The sequence below is a fragment of the Vigna radiata genome, chromosome 5 (assembly GCF_000741045.1).
Source record: "Vigna radiata var. radiata cultivar VC1973A chromosome 5, Vradiata_ver6, whole genome shotgun sequence".
Lineage (NCBI taxonomy): Eukaryota > Viridiplantae > Streptophyta > Magnoliopsida > Fabales > Fabaceae > Vigna > Vigna radiata.
In genome coordinates, this window is record NC_028355.1 from 1082284 (window position 1) to 1093560 (window position 11277).

The window sequence follows — 11277 nt, forward strand, 5'->3', positions numbered from 1 at the left end:
TCCTCTCATGCTTTAAGCAAAAGCAAACACTTTTTTGCTAATAAGTTAATTGCAATCATATGTGACAACAAATTAGGCATAATTTCAAAATTGATTATGCATTATTAATTGCAACACTATTCATTTAAAAATTAACGTAATTAAAATTCACCTGTTTTTTTAACTAAGAAAATAACATTATTTACTTGTTTTGATTAAAATAATATATAAATTCAATTAAAAATTGAAAGTATTTTCTATCGCACCATTATAGAGTAAAGATGGAGGACAAATTTAAAACTATAAAAACTATAAAACATAATGCAAAACAATGAGAATTTATTGAACATGTAACGTCTCATGAGAAATTAAATCGATAATAATTATCCACCCACCAAAACAAAGTATAACATTAACTATATTTATTGCGAATGTACTGTTCTCATCATCATTTGCGGTACCCTATGAATAAATTCTTTGATAATTATTGATCCTATATTTTAGAATTTAAGATTTAAGATTTAAAATTTAAAATATAAAATATGTAAATCTATTTAGTTGTTTAGAATTTGGATTTTAAAAATTGAAATTTTAATAAAATTTAATTTTAGGTTTGATGTAAAAAATATGACTTATTTAGATTGAATTAGATTGATTTATTTAAATTGACTTAATAAGTGGTTAACTTATAATAAGTCGAATCAAGTTAACCCGAATATTTTATAATTATATATTATTTAAAATTGAAACTTAAAATAATTTAAATATATATTTTTTAATTTTTTAAACTTTTTTTAACAATTAAACTATGACAAAACTTTAATTTTTAAAGGATACAATGCTTATGGCAATTGATAATTTAATTTTCATAAAATTGAAATAGTGTATCCTATTGAAAAACAAGTTGAAACACCTACTTCTAGCACATAATAAATGGTTGTACGTAATCTTCATGTAAAAATGTTGGTCCTCAGATTTCGTAGCCTTCACCTTTTGGCGTACCCACATTTATTACAACCCTAAAATCAATGTGCAAATCTATGAACAAAAATACGAATGCTATAATTATTATATCATCTTTTACAAAAAGCCATATGTGATATATTTAAACAATCAAACAAATATACTATACTATAAAAATATATACGTTTATTCGTCTTGGGTAAATAAATAACACTCTTATGCAATCAAATATACATATTTTTTTCAATTCTAGATGAACCTTTGTTTGTTTATAAGGAGAAATTTTTCTCTAAGATGTTACAAGGTTTATGTGTATGATGACATTTTCACTCTTTGGCATATTATTTTTGGATTGTGTTGAAAAAATCATGCGACCAATTCTTAATATAATGGACAAAATTAATGTATTTATACGAGACGGCAAAACGTATAACCTAATTTTTGTACTCACCTACTTTGACACTTTTGATCCATTTCTTGAAATATATTATGAAGAAATGAGATGAAATAATCTTTAAAAGAAGGAAAGTGAAGAATAATGATAATAAGCATGAAGGAAAGTAGGCAGCAGCCAAAAAGAGAATGAAAAAAAGGTTGTAAAGTATAAGATAGTTGAGGTGCGTTTGTTTGATTAATTATTTCCAATTATGCATGTAGGTGGTGAAATAAAAGGGTGGGAGAGTGGGAGGGCATATAAGACATTTCCAAACCATTCGGTAAAAGCAGCACGAGCCAGTTAGTTCAACGTAGCCGTTTTGTAGATTTGAAAATTAGATGATTATGATTATTAAATTATGATATTTAACGTTTTATTAATCTTCAAAATTTCCATCCAGAGGGTTTCTCTCTCTTCTTCTCTCGGCATTCTCCTTCTTCCGCCATAATTCGTCGCGCTCACTCCTTCCAACGACGCCGCTTCAGATCTGAATCGCCGCCGTTTCGGAGATCCACAGTGCCGGCATTCTCCGTTCAATTCACGCACCTTTCATGCTCCTCCCGTGAGCCTCGTCGTTTTATCTCTTTTCGTTTTTGTTTTGATTTTTTTTGTCGCTATCGTGGTCCTGATTTCGACGATTCGTTCGGTGTGCAGCTCGTGCGCACAGATCTTGAAAATTGGCGCCTCAACGACGTTCGCAGCGCCACGCGAGTGGCCAGATGCCGCAGGGCAATGCCGCCGCCGCCGCTCTGTTAGACCACGGCGGCGATGCTGGAGACGCCGTCATGGCGCGGTGGCTCCAGTCCGCCGGCTTGCAGCATCTCGCCTCTCCCCTAGCTTCTACCGCCATCGATCATCGCCTCCTCCCCAACCTTCTCATGCAGGTGTCGCTTAATTAACCGCATCGTCAGCTTCTTTTATTTTGCCATTTCTCGATATTTCATTTAAACTGTTGGTTGAGATGATTCCGTGTATAATACTCAGCGTTTTGTTTTCTTCTTTTGTTTAGAAGGTGTTAACTAGCGTATCATGCTATTGCTGCTTGATTTATTTGTTTATTTTTGAATAATTTTTTTGTTATTATTTTTATTTTGTTATTTTTTTGTTTGGTTTTGCTTGATAAAAGGGAGTTTGGTTGACTATGCGTGTCGTAAGGTTTTTTCCTGTTTTGGATGAGTTTGAGTAAGTTGAAATTTTGTAATACTTTCTTGTAGGTTATATTACTCTGTATGATTCTTCATCTGTCCTGCATTTTGAGGGGTGATTATGGTACAGTCTTATTTTAGTTAGAAGCATGCATTGAGTGCGCAGTATGGGTTGAATTTGCTAAATGTTGTTTGCTCTTATTTATGATGGTTGTTCACGAGGTGACAAAGATGATTGTGATGTGGTTGTAGGGTTATGGAGCACAGTCTGCTGAGGAGAAGCAGAGGCTTTTGAAGTTGATGAGAAACCTCAATTTTAATGGGGAGTCTGGTTCAGAGCCATATACGCCCACCGCCCAATCTTTAGGTGGAGTGACTGGGTCGGATGGGTTTTATTCTCCTTGTTCAGGGGCGATTTTGGATCCGGGCTTTTGGATCTTCATGCTATGGATGATACGGAGCTTTTGTCTGAGGTATGGATATGATTTGGTGTATCATATCATAATTGTCTGTTCATTCATGTAAGCCAATTGACTTTGTTTGGTTCAAGTACTATTACCACAGTTTTTTGGGAAAATATCTTCAACATGTGATTTTGACACGTTGTCTTATCTATGTATTGGATAAAATAGATCATGCTACTTTCCAGTTCGTTATGAAAACTCTAGGGTTTTTTGATGGGTAAAATCCTAGGTAATAGAACCAGTAATTCAGACAGTAATGATGAATCTGAATGTCTGAACAAATTTAGAACTTTTGTTTCAGTTATTTGTTTTAGTTTGTGCATGTTTATTTTCGGGATCCCTTTACCTTGTATTCCTGCATTTATCTTAACTTTCTTTGAGTAGTAATGCATGGTAGTGTCTGGCCACTGGGCTTCTATTTTCTGTTAGGTTGGCATTTTGGTTAACAATATTCTTTTTGTTTACACCTTTAATTACAAGAACGTAACATCAAAATTTTGTTTATATAGGAGTAACAAACATAAAAATTATTTTTTCAAACTAAATGAACTCTCTGTTTTAGGAGCTTTTAGCTTCTAAATTTTGTCTCTTTCTTTATTCCAAATCCCAAAATCTAAGAATACATTACTCAAAAAAATGAATTCAGTAACTAATTTTTGAGCTTGAAAAAAATTTTAGAATTACCAAAAGGCTTTCACTTTTTAAACCTCTTAATTTTAACTTCAGCTTTAAAATAGCTTTCACCTGCTATAAAAGTCATGCCGGACACTACCTAAGCACTTTTTTTGGATGTATTTGTTCTCCTAATTCTTTTCCTTGTTTTCAGCATGTAGTTTCAGAACCTTTTGAGCCATCGCCCTTCATGCCTGGAGATGCTAGAGTATTCGAAGACGATTTTTATCCAATTAACAACAAGCTGGAAAGTGGGGAAGCAGATGCTGACACATCAATTTCCGTACCAATTAATGAAAAAGAGTATAGCACAAGGGAAAACAGTGTTGCTAAAATTAGAGTTGTGGTATGTTAAAATTTCATAGACAAATGCATAACTTCATCTTTTATGCATGAATTTCTTATTTTTCATGTGCTGCCTTGGGGACTTAAAATGCACAGAGTACATTTTTGAAGTTTGATTTCTGTCCTCCATTCCCTTACCATTTTCTCTACTGATTCTATCAAATTAATTAATTGGACACCTGTATATATTAAATTAGAATGCGCTCGTGTTGTACACTGTCGTAACTTCGTAAGGCAAATGTCATTTTTTTTCTCTTTTAATTTCAATTCCTTTGACTTAATTGGACATATCTTACGTATAATGTCAATTTCTCTTAAATATTATCCATACATTGTCTATAATTTTAAACAGTTCTCCCTTAAATAACTTTCTTTCATTTTGTAATTTAAGTTTACTTGATTTAAAAATATTCGAGCTAACATTAGATACTTGATAGATAAGAATTTCAACTTGATTCTTTAAGATTCGAATTGAATAATTTTTTATTGTTTTTTGATGCATGTTTTTAGGTACGCAAAAGACCATTAAACAAGAAGGAGCTAGCTAAGAAGGAGGATGATATTGTAACTGTATCTGACAATGCATATTTGACAGTCCATGAACCCAAACTAAAGGTTTGTTTAGATATTGGATTTAAGCCTTATATTCCATTGAAATAAAGGTTGAATTTTATCTTTATATTTATATTCTCATTTTATTTACTGCTACGAGATCTGATTGTTCTATCATGATGAAAAGGTTGATTTGACAGCTTATGTGGAGAAGCATGAGTTTTGTTTTGATGCTGTGCTTGATGAGCATGTTACCAATGATGAAGTAAGATTTAATCTTGTCCTAGACTAAATTGTTATTTGATAACATATATAGGTGTTTTGATACCGTCTGTTGATTTCTTTGTTTTTGGTGGAATTTGAGGTTTTGTGAAAGTAAATGATTGTCTTTGTCTTGGTCTTTATTTGCTTCATTTATGACTTGATTGGTTTATAATGACAGGTATACAGAACTACTGTTGAACCAATTATTCCTACAATTTTCGAGCGAACTAAAGCTACCTGTTTTGCTTATGGTCAGACAGGTAAAAAGAATTTGTATGCTATTGATGTTATACTAGTACCAAACTATTAGTTAATACTTGATGACAAAAGTTATGACCAATGTAGTCCTTCTAAAGTTTAGAAAGTTTCCATCTTGTGAATCTGATTTTGTTTGCTTAAATTAAAACAGGTGAAAAATCTAAAAAATGGTATCGAAGTGTATCCTAAATAGTATGAAGGGATGTAGTGTTATAAATTGTTTTAGTTACAATCACCTCCGACCTGCCTTAATTGAGGCCTATCTGATCTACCATTATTGTAGGCTAAAGACTTGGTAATTTGGTCCACATCAGTTAGAGATATGATCAGTGTAGCCCTTTTAAGACTTGGATAGTTCTTACAAATTGTTTTGTGGGGTTGAGTAAGTAGTAAGGCCAAATTCTGAGAATTCCAATATGTAAAATGCTCATTTGTTAATGGGGAAATCATGGAGTTTCAGTTATAGAGGAAATCTTCTGTATTGTGAATTGTTACATTGTGGTGATAAAGTCTAAGGCACTAACCTATTTTATACTAATCATCATAACTAAATAAGAAAAAAAATCATGAAATACATGGAAATAAGGAAACCAAGGGCATAAGGAAACTAAGCCTAATAGATGTTAAGGAAATACGGAAACTATTCCTAAGGGATAATATAAGACACTCCCAAAATATAGTCAACGTTTTCATTTATTGTAACAGTTCAGAGGGTTGGAAGATATTAATGGCCCTGCTGTAGATACAGTTGATATTTTGCATCCAATGATAGATGAGATTGTGCTTTAAATTGATTTTTTGAAATTTATCCTGAAAATAATTTTTAAATAAAGCTGTATTTGTATTTGTCTTCAGCATATAAGAATGTTCGTTTCATGTTCCATTGATGTGTTTGATCCTCAAGCAGCTACCACACCTTTATTGTGATGCTCATAATGCTTTGCTTTCAGGAAGTGGCAAAACATACACAATGCAACCCTTACCACTCAGAGCTGCCGAAGACCTTGTTCGACAATTGCATCAGCCAGTTTACCGGAATCAGAGATTTAAATTGTGGCTCAGCTATTTTGAGATATACGGAGGAAAACTTTATGATCTTCTTAGTGACAGAAAGTAGGTATTCAATCTTTTATACAAATACGCTGGGTATGCCTTTTGTATAGGTTCTTTATATATCGATCTGGGGCTTAATTAGGAGACAACATTTTTAACGTTTGTGTTGAGGGTTCAGTTGCTTTACTAAAGAACTGTTCTAATATCAAGTATGAATCTAACTTTATCCTATATCCTGTATTCGTTTTTCTATGTTACTGGCCCCCATATGTGGATGTATTATCTTTCTGTTTCAGTTGCATGTATACTTATCTATGTATCTTGCTTAGTACTTCTACCTGCATGTTTTACTTGCTCTTTGGTTTACAGTTTTAATGTATTATTGAATGGCTGTATTTATTTTATTACTATATATGAATAGGAAACTTTGTATGAGGGAAGATGGACGACAGCAGGTTTGCATTGTAGGACTGCAAGAATTTGAAGTTTCTGATGTCCAAATTGTCAAAGAATTCATTGAAAGGGGAAATGCTGCAAGAAGTACAGGATCCACTGGTGCCAATGAGGAGTCCTCCAGGTCACATGCCATCTTACAACTGGTTGTAAAGAAACACAATGAAGTGAAAGAGAGTAAGCGAAACAATGATGGGAATGAGGCAAGAAGTGGGAAGGTTGTGGGGAAAATTTCTTTTATTGATCTTGCTGGAAGTGAACGAGGTGCTGACACTACTGATAATGATCGTCAGACACGGTACTTCTGCATTTAAATTAATTGCTTAATTTTTAAACTCTTGAAAAAAAAAATCAATTGCTTGATAAGACTACTCTTAGAATTTGGATTTATAACTTAACTCAGCTTCACAAAACTAACACTAACTGGTGAGGTCTGTCAATCTTGTAAGCTCTTATTAAGTCATATATCTAATTGATGTTGAATTAAACACCATCCTTAATGCAACTAAGGCAATCTTCAAAGAGGTTGACATTTTTTCAACACTACCCTCATACCAGCCTGGTGTTTGGCAAATGCCAATTACCCAACTAATTGCTCAGGTCATGTCTCTAAATACAATGCAATTAATGCAAGCTAGGGTTGAACACGATGAAGGTGTAGGCCAACAACTTTCTACAATAGTCTTTCCTTGAATTTTTCAGAACTCATTCACTACATATTGATAATTTGCTGCATTTTCTGAATTTTTGGGTGTGGTATTAAAATGGATCAATATCGAATGTAAGTCAATGAAATATTCCACTAAGGGGATTAGTCTTTTAAGTTGGGTTTTCATCACGTGCTTAAGTTAATGGCTTAGGCAGAAGTGCCTCATGACTTAATTAACACATTCTTTGGGGCTCCACTCCTCCATCCCTTTGAAGGGTCTATGTCCAGGGCAACTTTACTTTATGGACACTGACTCAACATCTCCTGCTACATCACTCACCTATTACTATGGGGTGTTTTGCACCTTAAACTGCCTATATGTATAGCCCTTCTAGAGGTTCAATTTCACTTAGGGGGAGCCTAGCACAAGATGGAGGCCAATCCACTTAACAAGATGTGAGACTCACAAGAACACCATTTATATCCACTTAACACGTGAGGAAAATCAATCCAAAGGACAGGTCCTCAAGTGGGAGGGTCTCCATTATATAAGTGCCACATAAAGCTCCCTACTTAAATGTGAGAACTGTAAGAAAATTACGCATGTATTCTGTTTAGAATTTTGAGTCATTGTTTTCTTGTGTTTCATACTTCAAACTGGATTTAATACATTTTGTCATGTTGCACAAATCACTATATCTAGATGACAGTTGAGGCCCAAATGCTTCAATTTTAAAACACTGATGCTAGGAATCTACAGGTGGCCTCCTTCCAGGATAGATTTGTAAAATTTTAGATAATTCAGAATTACTTTACTAATATAAACCAAATGTACAAACATCTTGGCTGCTATTAATGTATTTCTATCATGTTGTCATGATGTAACTACTGAAAACAATATTTCACAGCTTCCTTCCACTCTTTCTGTTCAAGAACGTTTTATTATATTAACTATCAATTTACTCTGCAATTTTTCATCTATCACTGCTATAGGATTGAAGGAGCGGAAATCAACAAGAGCCTTTTGGCTTTGAAGGAGTGCATCCGTGCTTTAGACAATGATCAAATTCATATTCCATTTCGGGGAAGTAAACTCACAGAAGTGCTTCGGGACTCCTTTGTCGGTAACTCAAAGACTGTAATGATCTCTTGTATATCTCCAGGTGCTGGATCTTGTGAACACACGCTTAATACCTTGAGATACGCAGATCGGTATGCATTTATTATGGGCTTTAACATATTGTTTCATAGCATGGTCCCTCCTTTTTTCTTGTGCACATTCATTTTTTATTATACTAACTGTTCTATCATAATATGAACAGAGTTAAAAGTCTGTCCAAAAGTGGGAATCCTAGAAAAGACCAGGTCCTAAATCCTGCTCCACAAACCAATAAGGAGATTTCATCCACATCATCTATTCCAGCTAGTGCTGGTGCTGAGGATTTTAACCATCAACGTCAAGAGAAAACAATGGACATAGGCAGGAAATTTGTTGAAAGGGAAAATTCTTCGTACAGTTCTGCTGCTACTGCTGTTGACAAACAGCCATTAAGTTTTTCTTCAAGTTATCTATCAAATGGGCGAGAGGAGAAAGGCTTGCCTTCTGCTTCATTGGACCGGGAGAGGTTTGAACTGAAGAACTCGTATGGTGACTCCACCAGTCAAAAGATGAACTCTTACTCACAAATTGATACAGGTGAGAAATTGCAAAAGGTGTCTCCGCCACGCAGAAAAGGGTCTAAGGATGAAAAATCTGAAAGACCTGCAAATTGGATGAAAAGGGATGCCAATGGTTCTGATCCCTTCACTACAAGCTCCAAGCAGCAGAGCACAGGGAACTCTAACACTGTGTCTAAGGATGAAAAGTCTGATAGGCCTTCAAACTGGATGAAAAGGGATTCCAGCAGTACTGATCTTTTCACTACAAGCTCCAAGCAGCAGAGCACAGGGAATAATGTATCTAAGGATGAAAAATCTGAAAGGCCAACAAACTGGATGAAAAGGGATGCCAGCAACTCCGGTATGTTCTCTATAAGCTCCAAGCAATTGAGCACAGGGAACTGTAACAATATTACGACTGGATCCAGGCCTTATGAAGGAGAATCCTCTCCTAACGGGAATATCAATGCAGTACTTGAGGTTTGTCAAATATATGGAATTACTTATTCTTTACCAAATTTTACTTGAATAATAAACTTGTTTGTGCTGGTTTTGTTCAACCCATATAACTGAACTTGTGCGATAAAGCTTCTATTGTTATATAAACTTGTTTATGGTATCTGTTTAATTCTTTATTGTATTTGTGCAGGAGGAAGAAGCTCTCATTGCTGCTCATAGAAAGGAAATTGAGGATACAATGGAGATTGTTCGTGAAGTGAGTTATTACATGTTTTTTTTTTTTCCTTTTTTTACTTGTAAAATTTATAAAATAGTAAAAGTGAAAATTGATAAAAATGTTAAATTTCAGGCGACTTGATGACAATTTATCATTTTGTGCTCATGTTTTGGTTTCTAGGAAATGAAACTCCTGGCAGAAGTGGACCAACCGGGAAGCCTTATTGACAACTATGTAACCCAATTGAGTTTTGTGCTTTCTCGCAAAGCAGCGGGTCTGGTGGGTCTTCAAGCTCGTCTTGCAAGATTCCAACATCGACTAAAAGAGCAGGAGATTCTAAGTAGAAAAAGAGTACCGCGTCAGTAAGAGACTTCCTCGCTTTCTCTTGTTCAACCTCATCTGCATTCTCGTGCTTGTTAGCAAAATAGTTGAAAGGTTTTGTTTGATATAAGCAAAAATCTTTTGGTGAATATGTTCTAATTGAGTTTACTTACATGTATATGCCCTTGTGTGAGTCGTGTGACTTTTGGGCCACTTCATGCCTTTGCAAATTTGGTGTAATCTATGTAGGTTGTCTGCAAAAAGGTTATCTGCCCCTAAATTTTTAGTTTGAGGGCAAAGTGAAAATAAAATAGAATTTGATATGCAGATTCAAAATTAATGCGTTTAAATATTTCTTTCTTTCCACCCATCCGGATGCAATTATAAATATCGCGAGACATGAAAGTGCGGAGAAATATGGCTTGGTCCGTAAACTTTAAAAGATAATGTGTGGAATGCATTTTTGGTATAGTGAGGTTTACAAGGGAAAGATGGAAAATTTAGGCTTGTTATTAATTTAAAAAGCTTTAAGACATTTGTCGATCAAATGTTGCACTTCGTAACATGTTTTGTATGATTTGCATGCATTACCTACTTTTGTATTTCTTCATTTTTTTTCTTCTTAGGGCATTGGTAAGCTTTCTGTATGTAGGTTATTTTGAACCTTCAGTGAGAACATGAAGATTTTAGATCCTTTGGAGAGACTTGGAGATCTTTGTAAACAGGGGAGTCTATTTGAAAAAGTTTGGTAGTAAATGTACGATGGTCACGAGGGTGTAAAACACGTTCACCTTCTTTAACGTAGTTTTTTTTCTTTTACAATATATATTGTGGAAATTCTCACCAGTACAAATTGGTAGGTTAAACTAAGATTTTCACATTAATATGGTCTGAACATACTTTAAATTGTACAACTTAAAATACATATTTGCGCAATCTAAAAGTATATTATTAATTACATAATTTAGTAATAATTCATACACATTCTGGATTTAGTTATCTAGAGATATTCCAGATTTTACAATTTTTAAACATTATCAATAGATAAACTTTAGGAGTGCTAAATGGTTTAAGATACAGAAATTTTACTCCCCTTTTCAAATTGTCTCAGTTAGATTTCTTATCTTTATTTCCTTTGGAAGTTCTAACATGTGTACCCGTACTAACTTCTTTTCCAGAATTGAGGTTTAATTTTTTATGGCTAATTAAAATTAATTTTAACTTCTTTTCAATTATCCTTTTCATTATTCTCTTATTAATTTTATTAGTATGAGACGCTTAATTGTCATATTGCATAACTGAGAGGTGAACATAATATAAAAAGTTTAATAAAACATTTTGCTATCCCGAGAAAGAACAAAAGTTATCTTAGGTTATTCTACATTTAA

At 33.9% G+C, this 11277-nt stretch overlaps 1 pseudogene; it reads left to right on the forward strand.

The window, feature by feature from the left end:
- Window positions 1-1742: 1742 nt before the first annotated feature.
- On the forward strand, window positions 1743-10255 carry LOC106760124 (annotated as a pseudogene).
- The last annotated feature ends 1022 nt before the right edge of the window (window positions 10256-11277 follow it).